Below are 14,088 nucleotides of genomic sequence, written 5' to 3'. Positions count from 1 at the left end.
TATATAGAAGATAAAGATTCCTCATTCAGACATCTAATGATTATATTTATCATGGATATATTCGATATTATTATTTGGAAATATATGGTTTTCCACGATGCAAATACTTTTTTTCATGATAAAATGGTGATTTTCTCGTTTGCACCTAGTGACATCTAGTGACTATATGTATGAATGAATCTATTAGTTATATGTATATAATTTAGATACGCAAGAAAGTATTCAAATTCGATTAAATTTGTCATTATTTAATATAATTCTTGATTTATAATTCCAAGATATATTTCGAATTTTGCTGACGTGAAAATTATCGAAACTCGAACGATGGTTAAAATCTTGGACTAACTAACACATTTGACATGATTGTTATTGACTTCTATATCTATCTCAAAATTAGGAGTTTGTTGGGAAAAATTATTGAAATCGAAACTTGATTGACGACAAAAATCTTACGGGTGCTGATGCATTTGGAATAACTATCACTGATTTACATTTCAACATTAGGATTTTACTACGAGAAAGTTATTAAAATCAAAACTTGATTGACTAGAAAAATCTTGGGTGCTGACATATATGGCATAATTGTCATTGATTTACATTCCAAGATTAAAATTTTTCCATCCAAGAAAGTTATCGAAACTTGAATTACTCAAGAAAAATCTTGAGTAAATCTACTGTCTACGTATTTGGCATAATCGTTTATATTTCAAAATTAGAATTTTACTATGAGAAAATACAAAATTTCTATATATTTGACATAATTATCGATTTCATATTTCAAGATCAAATTACTGAGAAAACTACCATTAAAATCAAAATTGAAACAATTACGAAAATTTCGATGTATTTGGCACGAATTGTTATCGATTTACGATTCGAAAATGAAAATTTTACTAGGAGAAAATTACCAAAATCAACGAGGAAAATTTCGAACATCGTCACAAAGTGTTAGTTCCAATTCGCGCCGCTAGTCGCGACGATAATCCTCGCGATAATTGTTATGTATCGACACGTTCTGCCCCTGATTTCGAATTTCCGAAACGAATTCGAAATTGGTAACACGTGCGCGCGATTATGTTGCATTTCGACCAATGAACACAAGATCGATGTAATACAGTGTTTCGCAACCTTTTCTGCTTCATCGGATCAAAATTTTTATTTACAATTTCATCGTAACAATTAGTTAATAATAAGTTATAAAAGATATTTCGTTTATAAGTTATATCTCTCAAATAAAAGTTATGAGCATTATAAGGTATATACGATTAAAATTGTTCGTACAAATAAATAATTGTAATAATTGTATCGTAAATATAAATTATTAAATTAAATATAAGTTTTTTGAAATAAAATTAGAAATTCTTAATATGCTTTGAAAGAATCTGAAAATCTTCATAGACAAAAGTTAAGTAATTCAGAAAAAGTTACACATAACCTCAAACATTTTTATATACTGTCCAAAATATTCAGATTATATTTTAACAAAGCTTAGAAATTATAATTTCCAATTTTCTTCTATTTACTTCCCAAAATACTCAAATTATTTTTTCTATAAAAAGATATTAAAGGTAAAAAATTACAATGTCTTCTATATTTCCAGACAATATTTCCACAAACACACATATATATATATGACATCGAACGAGAGTGCAGCAACCGCAAACATTTTAAATTTCCCCCCAAAACATCCAGATTGGCCTCCACGTTGGGAAACACTGATCTAATAAATAGCGATACGCGTGCTGAAGCCACGCCGTCAGTATTGCATACACACGGGAGGAGGAGCGTGGCATTAACCGCGGACGCGGCCTAGAATGCGTTACAAAGCGTTCGATCGGATTAAGCGGCTAATAGCCAGTCTATAATAATAATCCCGACATAATAACGTGGTATTACGCGAAGGATCGGTCTACACCGTATAATTTCGTCGCGGCGTGGTCGCACCCAACCGCCAAAAGGGCTAACCTAAATCTTGCTCGGTTTCGTACCTTGCTCGAGAAAGAAGATGATGATCGGCTATCGCTGCCAAAACCGATTAGCCATCGATTTTAAAGTCGATCATCGTGCAGTCTCTCTCGATTATTTTTTTTTTTTTTTTTAATATCTCGTTGTTGAAATAAGCATTTTTTTTTATGTCCATTGAAATTGTCCGAATGAAATCATTCTGTTGCCGCTTACTTTGTGCTGTCTTATTGTCTTTTTAGGTTAGGAAAATAAATCGATTAAAATTTATTATTTTAAGGAAAAGTAAGTATTTTTCTCATGATATTTTTTGAAAAATATTTTCTTTATTCATTTACATTTATAAATTCAAATAATTATATGAAAAAAATATAGAGAAGTTATATTCGAAACTTGTATAATTATTGTAAAATAAACAATTTAGCAAAAAATTGATTATGGATATCTCTTCAAACGAGAAATATCATTTCAACGAAAAAAAAAAAAAACATTTAGGAATTAAAACACTCATATTTACATTTTCAATCGTCTTCAATCTAAAATATTTCAAATATTGTTCCATTTGTGCACAATTTCCGACAAATGATGGAAGAAATTTTCTCATTTCGTTTCTTTCCCCACTCGACACGTACGAAACGAAATCACAATGAAATATCACGCGGAGTTTCGTTTATTCGAAACATCTTCTTCTTTTTACCTCGAACTTTAACGATTTAACCTTAACGTCGTTTCCACGCGGATGCGTTTAAAACGTAATTGAAAAATCTCGTTGCCACTTGGCAATGAATAAAACATAACCTCATCCTTTTGAGTTTCCATGCATCGCAGCAACTCTGATTTCGTATAATTGTATCACAATCAAATTTATGCGAAATTTATAAATTGGCCGTAATCCTTTCCTTTTTTTTTTTTTCATATATATATATATATATCCATCCAACACACCATCGATTCCAATTCGTCGTTCAACGTTTTCACCTTCACCTTTACGATAACTCGTTTTATTTTTCTTTCAGACAATTTTATACACCGTTTGTGAAACGGATGAAAAGAGCGAAAAAACGAAAAGGAGGATTAAGGATGGAAACTCAATTTACGTTTAATCAATTCGAAGAGTTCGAACGGAGTACAAAGGGATATCGAGGAAAGCGCGAAATGTAAAGGGGCGGGGAAGAGGGAGGGGAGTAAATCGAGGGAGAAAGGAAACGGTTTACGGTGTTTTCCAGCCGGTGGAATATATTCTCGAGAATGGGACACGTGTGTTCTTCCACGTACCGTGGAGCATCGATTATTCGAAATTTGGTTATTCGGATAAGTAATTATCTAAATGTCTATTGTTCGAAGCTTTGTCAAACGATTGATATTTAAGCTAGCTCGTCTAATATTTGTATTTTATAAGGATACACGTTCTCAAGGAAATTCATTTCTCTTATACGTATACCTTGTGTAACAAAGATCTATATTTAAAAATTATTTAATTTTTAAATCGTTTCATGATGATGGATAAATTTCACTCTTTCAATTAGTTTATTAGATGATCTGCTGTAATTCCTTACACTCGTCTGATTTTAATAAAAAAAGAGAAAAGTGCCGAAGGAGGAAAGAATTCAAAAATCGAAGTTCGAGTACAAGCAATTAAATGACATTTTGCAAGAAATATACAGAACTATTTCTCATCGTTGTCTCGATTTCGAGGATCCTCGACGATGGAACGGAAGAAGAAGAAGAATGAACGATTCTGGCAACGCGTTGAATATCCTCTCGCCGCTGGTTCGAAGATTCGTTGGCCGATTCTCAGTCGTCTAACTTGCATCTCTCGGCTGCCTTTTCGTTTTTACGATCTTACTCCTGCTCGCGGTGTTCCATTCCTCTTACTCTTGTTCGAGACGTTGTACGTAGGCCTGGACGGATTCTGGTTTTCCTTCGGATAGGTGAAGTAGCGATGGGATTAAGCGCGTCGCAAGTTGACGAACAAGACTCGAATCCTTTATACATATAATTTTTTAAACAAATAGAATGAAACGTTGATGGAATGGATTCGATGATTCTTCTCGTTTATTTAAAATCGAGTTTCCTCTATATTTTTATTTCCAAATGTATTCAAGGATTCGCATTTTCATCGAGCAAAAATAAAATCTACTAAATTGAATGATTAATAAATTTAATCTTTTAAAATTTCATTCGTCAATATCAATCTTGAAAGAATCGACTTATATTTTACAACAAACCTTTCACTCGATCGAAAAATCGAGAATATTCTCAAATAAAAAGTTACGCGAGTTAATCATTTTCTCGATTTTTCCTTAAAGTCATCGCAGTTTCGCAGAACAATCGAAGAAATGAATTTTCTCTATTGGAACTTGGACATACAGATTGAGCTTGGTCCCATCGCTAGGTGACAGAGACAGGTCGAGGACCACGCAGAACAGAATCTTTCGTTCGATGTTGTCGCGACACTCCTCCGACCGTCTCGACGAGTTAGTTGCTCTCAGTCTGTCGTCTTATCGCCGTGACATCGGTAAGAGAATTATTATCGAACTCGATCGGTACGAAGGGGAATTTATTAAAACCTGACCGGTGCACCGATCGCTATTTACTTCTCCGTTTATTAGATTCGTTTTTATCGTTGGATATTGACTCGAACTACTCCGATTTATCTATAGAAATCTTCTTGAGATCTCCATGTCCGAATAAGAGCATAAATACGAGCTTATTACTTAACTCGTTTTTATTAAACGCGTGAAAAATATTCGTATTTTTTTTATTATTAAACACTTTCCAAAAGAATGTGAAAAATCTCTGATATCCTCGTTAATTATCTAATATCGTTTTAAAAGAATACAGATTTGTATATAGGGTGTCTCGAAAATATGAAAAAATATACATTTAACATTAATCAATATCGTTTTTCTTTTGCAAAAATGTTTATTTTTAAACATTGTTGACGAATTTTTGAAAAAATACATAAATACAAAAATATGTTGTATAATATTTAAAGAAAATTAATCATTGATATTTGCAGAATAATATAAAATCTTTGCTTAAATATCACTTATGAGTGTCTAGTTAAAGTTCATGGTAGATTAATATATATAGGGTGTCTGGAAAATACGAGAACACTTAACTCGATCATTTTCCTTTGCAAAAATGTTGTTATTTTGATTTTGTTAATAAGTTTTTAAAAATACATACATCTTTTACGATTTTTACGTACATTTATATGTACAAAAATTAATTTAGAAGTAATTTTAAAATTGGGAAAAAAGATACGAATTTGTACAAATCTATTGCAAAACGTGAAATCTGGATTAAAAATTACAATCCCCCATCTTATCAATTTCGAACTCGTTGCACACAATTCACAGATATTCCGGAGTTGGCGTGTTTAAAAGCGACATTTGATTCCCAACTATACGAACAATTTGATATTGCCAAGACCAAATTGATCTCTTCTCACCTAAACCTCCACTCCGCCTCAGAATTGCGAACTTCGCTCAAATGTGTCAAATTGTGCATTCGAACCATTCCTCCCCGTCTGATAACCTCGTTCCACGTGTAACGTTGGACCGCAGCCAAATTGTGTCAAACAAACAAATACACAAGTAAAGTTGTATGCATATTCGATAGATAAGAAAATTGTGATTCACGACAAATATAATAAAGTTTGATTTCGATAATTAATTCGAATATCCACCTGTTAAACTTGACTATATTATTCGATATGACAATTACATGGAAACACTTTCATCACCTCTTTGAAAACTTAGGATACGCAATTTGATTAAATAATAATAAAAAGTATATTTCCGTATATTTTCATATTTGCAAAAAAATGAAGTAAAAAACAAAGTTACGTTTCTATTATCGTTGTTTACATCAAGGAAATATAGGTCGTAATAAAAACGTGTAACAAATATAAAATTCCACCCTCCATTTTTCGAAAAAATATTCTTTTTGTTCCGCCGATGATCGATTAAAGATGCATCGATAGCAATGTTATAAAATTTCAAAGCAACTGTATTTTCTTTCATCGTGTTGCGCCCGCTTTCGAAACGTCGATGGAAAATACGCGCGTGAAACATTGATGCGCTACTCCGATATTTCCAATACAATAACATTCTCCTATAACATTTTTTATTTTATTATCTTATTCTATTTTCTACTATTTTTAACTCGAATTAAAATATATATAAACTTACTTCACTTGAAATATTGTAAATAGGAATTTTCTAAAACTTGTGATTCTGAAAAATAAACGAAATTAATAATAATAATAATAATTTGGGAGTTAAATTATTTCTTGCTTCAATAATTTTTTATTTTTTACTAGTTTAGTATAAAATGATTGGAATCCTTTAAGATAAAGTTATGGAACGTTGAAAATTTCGAAGGGATTTTTTTTTTTTTTTTTTTACTTCCAAACTTCTTTATCTTCTTTACAGTTTGGTTCAGGGTAAGAAGAAGACGACAAAGTTCAAAGTTAACGTAATATCGAGTATTTTAAAGCAAAAAAAAAAAAAAAAAAAAAAAAAAAAAATTTTTTTTTCTTCTTTTACTTTAGAATTTCTCCACTTTTCTCAGTTCAATGTAAAGTAATAAAAATACGTCAGGGTATAGAAACATGCAACTTCTACTAGCTAATAATAATAAATTTATCTTATACGTTATTTCCATATCCACTAACCTCGATAATATTTTTTTCGTAATAAATTATCATTTTTAATCAAAGAGAATTGATATTTATCGAATATGAAGAAAAATGAAAAGATTATTATTTCTTTCCAATTTTAACAGAATTCTATTTTTACATCTTGATCTAATCTAATCTTGCGTTGATCTAACGGTAAAGAAAAATTCAAGTTGAATCTACGATTATATAATCTACTAATGGCGGAGAGCAAGTAAAGTTATAATTACTGCAATATTTATTAATGATATGAAACTCACAGAAATTGCATTATGAATACCTGGTTAAAATTGAATTAAAATTATATTTCATATGTTTCAGCCAATCTACTAATGGAAAAAAAAAAAAAAAAAAAAAAACAAAAATTCAACTTGAATCCACGATATCTGGATTAATATTTACAGAAATTATGTAATATTGGTTGAAAAGAATCGATAAGATTATCTCTTTGCCAGTCTGAAAAAAAAAAAAAAATCTATTTTTACTATTTCATTGGCGAGAAACTATTTATTCACATATAAAATTCACTTCTTCCCTATTCTCTACTTCCATACTTTCGATTAGTATACTAATAATAAGTAGAATATATATAAGTCACTCAAACATCGTATTATTCTTAATTCAACGTTTATCGACGTGTATCGATCTCCCCCTATTTATAACTGTTACATCAGTTACACTCGTATCGAACAGATAGAAGGGAAACCCATTAAAATTTTTCAAAAGAAAAAGTTTGCAAAGTCTGAGAACGATCGATCTTCGCAACGGAGCCAGCCTAAAAAGTGGTTTCCCGGTGGCGAGACGACCCAGTTACCCAGCAACATCGGAATCGATAGATCGCGTCAACACTCTGTTGCACGTCGATGATGTTGTTTCGTTTCGAAAATGCGATAGCAGACGCTGACCCGATGTACGAAATGTTTATCTCGTAAACAGAACGGGCGTGGGCGTTCGATACCTGTTTATAATCCGTGTAAATATCATTTTCATTCAAACGGCGGCTATTAATAGTTATTAAATCGAAAATAAACGGGAGAACACCGCTGTTCGCCGGTCAATAATACACACCGCGTTCTCACTTTTTAAATGTTACGCTCATGCTCGCCATTCGTAAATTCGAATATCTTTGGTTCGATTTTAAATACGAATAATCGTCGAAGCCAATGGAAAATTATAATTAATAAAGTTGTAGATATTTTTTACTCTCACTTTTTTTACAATTTTCGATCCCACTTTTCGATTGAATCATTTTTGGTTCGATTTTCGAATAATCGTCGAAGCCAATGGAAAATTATAATTAATAAAGTTGTAGATATTTTTTACTCTCACTTCCTTTACAATTTTTGATCCCACTTTTTGATTGAATCATTTTTGGTTCGATTTTCGAATAATCGTCGAAGCCAATGGAAAATTATAATTAATAAAGTTGTAGATATTTTTTACTCTCACTTCCTTTACAATTTTTGATCCCATTTTTTGATTGAATCAATTTTGGTTCGATTTTCGAATAATCGTCGAAGCCAATGGAAAATTATAATTAATAAAGTTGTAGATATTTTTTACTCTCACTTTTTTTACAATTTTCGATCCCACTTTTCGATTGAATCAATTTTGGTTCGATTTTCGAATAATCGTTTGAAGCTAATGGAAAATTATAATTAATAAAGTTGTAGATATTTTTTACTCTCACTTCCTTTACAATTTTTGATCCTATTTTTTGATTGAATCAATTTTGGTTCGATTTTCGAATAATCGTTGAAGCTAATGGAAAATTATAATTAATAAAGTTGTAGATATTTTTTACTCTCACTTCCTTTACAATTTTCGATCCCACTTTTTGATTGAATCATTTTTGGTTCGATTTTCGAATAATCGTTGAAGTTAATGGAAAGTTATAATTAATAAAGTTGTAGATATTTTTTACTCTCACTTTTTTTACAATTTTCGATCCCACTTTTCGATTGAATCAATTTTGGTTCGATTTTCGAATAATCGTCGAAGCCAATGGAAAATTATAATTAATAAAGTTATAGATATTTTTTACTCTCACTTTTTTTACAATTTTCGATCCCACTTTTCGATTGAATCATTTTTGGTTCGATTTTCGAATAATCGTTGAAGTTAATGGAAAGTTATAATTAATAAAGTTGTAGATATTTTTTACTCTCACTTTTTTACAATTTTCGATCCCACTTTTCGATTGAACTATGTCTGGTTCAATTTTCAAATAATTGGTTAAAGTTAAAATTATAATTAATAAAATTAATATTTTTGGAAAAAATTTTTTCTGATCACTTTTTTTACAATTCTTTCGATCGAAGAAGTTTGAAAATAAATGTAACAATAACAATTCATTTGTGTTTTAAAATATACTTCTAAGAGGATTAGGGGATTCAATTAGAAGTTAAAACAAATACAAAAGTTCGTAAACAAGATCAATCAATATTTTTCTTTCTCCAAAAGTATCTCACAAATATATATTAATATTTCCCATAATAAACAATTTCGTATCCAGACACGAATCTGATAGTGCCACTAATAAATAGAAAATGATAAAAAAAAAATATTTAAAAACGTCAAAATTCATATTCTTACATCCATCTTTTAAGTTATCTCGATATCAATTATCAACGAGCAGGGAAATCAAGCTATCACGAAATCGAAGATCGACACGACCCAATTGACCTTTCAACCGTAAAGCTTCACACTTCCAACTTGCCTCCACAACTTGTTCCACTTTCCTTCGGTTAAAAATAATTCTATCATTTTTATCCGAAAACTCGTACAATTTCCTAAGGAAATGGATACCTATCGACCATGCTCCAATCTGTTCAAAATCTGACCAGACTTCTTTCTTTCTTCCCTCTCCCTCTCTCTCCCCCTTTTGCATGGATACACTTTGCCCAACATCCACGAGATCGTCCGCTCGCCCTTAAAACGAACTATTATTATAGCACCACAATGCAACTGGATACTGGATTTCCTCGGCTCGATTCGCCCCGACGACACGGTCCACCGGGTAACCTCAATTTCCCTAGGTCACAGTAGCAGGCACCTCTCCACTCTCAGGAGACACAGGATTACTCGGGATACCTATTACAGACGAACCGGTAGACTATCGTTCCTATCGAGCCTGAATAATGCGAACGTTATTCCCCGAAATGAGTTTTCGGTCCCGCTCAGAGTAGTGGAGGAGGGATTGACCTCGCTCTGTTTACGCATACCTGCGATGCACGTGCGCGCGCGTGTGTTTACCCACGCGATGTGTCTGATAATCGATTCGCAGCGTGTTCAACGTGCTACATTAATTGGGCTGGATAATTTCGTTACCTCGATTTTTGAATAAAAAATTCTTGGGAAGGAAGGGATGGGTTTCAATTTCAATGCTAAGGTCGAGGTTAACGTTGCATTAGCAGGGAAGATCTGAACTAATGAGAAAGATTGTGAGTGAAAATTCTTCTATTAATTTCCTTTTTTTAGAAATCAAAAAGAAACCTTTCTTTCCTTTTAATATCTTTAATTTGGTAAACGAAGTCTCCATTCATCTTCCCACCTCTTTCTCTTCATTGCGAACAAGGGTTGCTTCGAATAGGATTATATCTGGAATGGTTTCGGATTCCCTGATGAGCAGATTAAATAAATAATTGAATATAAACCTCTTAACCTGTTAGAGTCGCGAATATAATTCGCGAATATAAAGCGGGAAAAGGTGATGGTTTCTCGAAAAAGGATAAATCGATAATTCAAAATTTCATTTTCCAAAATGACTTCAACTTCTATTTTTAGGTTGAGACTTTTGACGGAGAATAACGTAAGATCAATTTCCAACCGAATGCTTGCTTCAATAACGAGAAACGAGATACCAAAGAATGCGAATAATAAGAGGAAAAAAGAATTTTCGCAATGATCGAATCGTAATATAATTTGGAAAAAAAATTATTGTCACTTTGCACAAATTGTGTCCATTATTGAAAATTATTAAAATCGATATTTCCTTTTCTAAAGAATTGCATTTGCACGACGTGTAAATCTGGAGTGGAGTGAAGCTATTTTGAACGCGAATTACGGATGGTCTAATTAAGGCAATCTCTCGGCCAACGTCGTTAATGATCCAGTAACGCCGTTTACATTACATTACGCGGTATGTACAGTCGGTATATATGGAGTCAAAGCAATGCATGATGTAACTGCTCATTGTCTCGTCTAGCGTGAAGCGAATTATATTAAAATTTTGATGATAATATAATGAATGATCGGCGCTAAATTGGATCGAAAATTATCGTGCGACAAATTGGAAAGAGAGGGCAACGATTTTTACATCGATTAATCATCGTTCCATTAAATATATATATGTATATAAGATAAGAAGAAATAAGAGAAGATGTGATAAATTATTTTTTTTCATTTTAAAAATTTCTTTTCGTTTATGCAATTACATTGTAATTAAACTTGGGACGAATAATAATGCGAAAATTTAATTTACATTTCTCGGCAGACATCAATCTCAATCGTTGGACGATACATCAATGGATTGACAACCTGTAAGAAAGAAAACTTGCCGTCTGATGTTCAGAATACGTAACAATACATATATACATGCGTGCAATAAATCCAAGCTGAAGGGAGAAAAGGATTATATCTATCTGGAATAAATTCAATCTGAAAATAAAAATTGTGATATCGAATAGAATCCACGGTAAGCACGTTTAATACATGCGCATATATCAACTTTATTCAAAACGTTTCATATAAAATTTTCCTTGTGAAAGTACAAGTAGTTAATAGAGTAACATATTTATATTAAATATTCAACAATTTCAAGTATCTCAAGAAAAATTTATATGTAATAAAGTTCGCTTAATCGTCAAGTGAAAAAAAGGAAATGCTTCATAGTCACATTTACATGTGCAACAAATCCGAAAAAGAATGTGTATGCACAAATACAAAGTACATATGAAATGAAAAGAAATTTATGATATATTCAAAACATTAAATATATCTATTGATTATGAAAAATTGTAATGACAATGCACATGTAATAAAGTTCCCTTGACCACATATCAAATGAAGGAAAGATTGCTTCATACATCTATCTGCAACGAATCCGAAAAAGAATGTGTATGCACAAATACAAAGTACATATGAAATGAAAAGAAATTTATGATATATTCAAAACGTTAAATATATCTATTGACTATGAAAAATTGTAATAACAATGCATATGTAATAAAGGAAAGATCGCTTCGTACATCTGTCTGCAACAAATCCAAATCTGAAAAAGAATGTGTATGTATACAAATATAAAATACACGTGGAATGAAAAGAGATTGCTTTATTAACGTATTATTTATCACAAAGAAAAATTTGTAAAATATGTATACAAATATAAAAGTACGTATGTATCGAGTGAGAAGAGGTTGATCTATGATATTCAAAATATGTAATACATTCATATATATTCGTGTCGTCTATCCACGATAAATCCAATCCGGAGAAGAAAAATTGACTTGCGACGATCGACTTGCGCAATTTGCACACATATTAAAAAAAGAAAAGAAAAGAAAAAGTTGCGGTAAAGAGTGCGCACACGATATGCAGACAGATATGAAAGGCTCTTTTCTATAGTGCACACGAGAGAGAAGTAACGGAAATATTGTGAGACGGGCAGGAAATGCCTCGCGGTGCAATGGTTTAACTCGTTTGCGTGTGAAAAGGAGGAGAACCCTTTAAGCCTCACCGTGGCAACGTTATTGCGAATGCTCCTCCTTTTCCACACACTTGACACGTGTGTATACACACGGGGCTTTTCCACGAGGTTCAAAGGTTGACTGCGTATTTAACGTTGCAGAGTATTACTTATACCTTTTCGAGAGTGTCGTCCATTGTTTGTTGGTTAAATCGGTTAAATTGATTGGCCAAATAATATTTATTCCTTTCCTTTTCTTTTTTTTTTTTTTTTTTTTTTTTTTGAATATCTGTGCAAAGATTTCCTGTTTTGATTGAGACATTGATAAAAGTAAGGGAAAGCGAGAATGGAAGAGTGGATGGCAGATGTAATTAATTGAACAATAGAGATGTATAGTAATTAACGGGTGATTGTTGTGATCAATAATCGATAGAGATTATTTGCAAAGATTTCTTGTTATTTTAATGGACAAATGGAAGAAGGAATAATGGAAATGGAGGATGAAAGAATAACAGATAATTAATAAAGATTATTTCTTCTTTTTTTTTTTTTTATAAAGAAATAGAAAGAAAAAGGATAATATGTAAATGGAGAATAAGAATAGAAGAGTACGAAGTGATAGAGATAATAGAAAATTAAGATCGTGATGTGATTGGCCCGAGAGAAAAATATTTGAGGATGAAATCGAGTAGGTCTGATTAAAATTCAAAGCGGGATGAATATTTAGCCAAATATCGCAAAGTTTTCTCTTCCTACTATTTTTGATAATTCTGTAGCATTTTTTTTTTTTTTAATATTTCAAATGAATTTGATTATTTAGTTTAAACATTGTTGAATTAATTTAAATATTTGGGCAATTTTCACTAATATTCCAAGTTAATTTGAATTTTCTATTGATTTTAAATTTCCTGAAAATTAATGAGTAAATATTAACAATTTTTATTCAATTATGATTATTTAATTATACATTAATTATACAAAGGAAAAGAAAGAGAGAACACGTTGGTAACAAACATAAATCATGAAATTGTCTAAGAGGCACGTTTGGAGCACAAAGGATTAAACTTAGTTCAGTTTGGCTCGTTTTTGCTAACTGCTTGGACATCTCTAGTTTACCCATTTTGGAAATTCCCTCTTGTGCAATGATTCAACCACGAATGTTCATGCGAAAGCAATATAAAATAACCTAAAATAATAGTTAATATAAATTCTTTACAACAATCAAATCTTAAATACTGCAAGGAATTAAATAATGAATTTCCTTTATTATTTTCACTAAACCTATCTCAACATTTCAAATCAGCCAATCATAAAACAATGAATGTATCACTAACTAATATTAAAAATATAAATAATTCAGTATACCTCAAATATTCAAACATCACTGACATGATATTTCGTCGTGTAATAAACGAGAAGAAAATCAAAAAAATAACCATCAACTTCAATCTCACCTAATATCAACCTAATATACGATTTTTCAATAACCAATAATCCGTCATAAAAAAATTTAATTCATCGTCCTAATTCACCCGAATCGAATGATTCTCTTTATAAAAATAATTTAACAAAAGATAAAATATTCCACGATCGTGCAAATTAAGAAATGCATTTTCCATTTCAAAGGAACGATCGCGCAACACCGATCGCATCCAATCGCAATCAAATCGTCTCCCGCAATTAAGGATCCTCGCAGGAATCAAATCGGGCCCCAAACGAATAAAGCTTAAACACCTCTACGCCGTGATCGTAA

At 31.5% G+C, this 14,088-nt stretch overlaps 1 protein-coding gene and 1 long non-coding RNA gene across 30 annotated transcripts in view; both read left to right on the top strand.

The window, feature by feature from the left end:
- LOC100867579 (uncharacterized) overlaps positions 1-14,088 on the top strand; it is a 200,349-nt gene that overhangs the window by 54,873 nt on the left and 131,388 nt on the right. The window lies entirely within an intron of this gene.
- LOC147658661 (uncharacterized) lies at positions 2,565-3,576 on the top strand. Its single transcript, XR_015293174.1, has 2 exons — positions 2,565-2,714; positions 2,979-3,576. It is a non-coding gene; the product is annotated as an uncharacterized LOC147658661 (long non-coding RNA).

This window comes from Apis florea, unplaced genomic scaffold, assembly GCF_048593485.1.
Source record: "Apis florea isolate Af1SG1 unplaced genomic scaffold, ASM4859348v1 contig_1789_pilon, whole genome shotgun sequence".
Lineage (NCBI taxonomy): Eukaryota > Metazoa > Arthropoda > Insecta > Hymenoptera > Apidae > Apis > Apis florea.
The sequence above is the reverse complement of the archived record's forward strand: the minus strand, read 5'-3'. Positions and strand labels throughout refer to the sequence as shown.